Here is a 776-nt window from a genome sequence, read left to right as displayed (position 1 = left end):
GGCATTTGCTACAGTAATGAGAAGTTGTATTTTATCAAGGCCAGGTTACTAAATTTGTGTTGGAAATATTAGAACTCGCCGTGGCACCTCCAAGAAGGTTACACGTTCACGCGTCGTATACCTGGAAACATTTTAAGGTAAACTTAGAGGGATTGATATCTTTCGTATGCCTAGCGCGCAGACGAGATTTTATAATTTCATAGTTTTAAACGGCCTAAATACCTTAACTCGCTTAAAAGATAACGAGCTATAACGAAATGGGCACAGAAATAAAATCTAACATCATTAAATTATTTTTCATATTTGTATAAAAGCGCGGGGTGAAACCCGCGGGTATAAGCTAGTATTCCATAATTCAAATAAATGCGAAGAAAAGATGTTTGTTTTAATCGTGGTCCTTCAAAATTTATCTAATATATAAAAATCTCGTGTCACGGTGTTAGTGGTCGAACTCCTTCTAAACGGCTTGACCGATCTTTATGAAATTTTTTGTGCATATATGGTAGGTATGAGAATCGGATGTAAAGTATATTTCATACCGCTAGGTGCAGGGGGCGTGGCACCTCCCGTACAAAACGAATTTTTCACACTTTATATCTCTGCAAGTGTTAATGGTAGAGTACTGGAACTTGGTATGTACAAGACATATAAAATAAATCGCATAGTCACGAAGAAAAATTGGGGCTATTGGAAAAAGGGGCGTGGCACCTCCTATACAAACCGAAGTTTTCAGACTGCATATCTCCGGAAGTGTTCATGGTAGAGTACTCGAACAT

The sequence above is a fragment of the Rhagoletis zephyria genome, unplaced genomic scaffold, assembly GCF_001687245.7.
Source record: "Rhagoletis zephyria isolate East Lansing unplaced genomic scaffold, Rhagoletis_zephyria_1.1 Rzeph_scaffold_04907, whole genome shotgun sequence".
Classification (NCBI taxonomy): Eukaryota; Metazoa; Arthropoda; class Insecta; order Diptera; family Tephritidae; genus Rhagoletis; species Rhagoletis zephyria.
Note: the sequence above shows the minus strand (reverse complement) of the source record.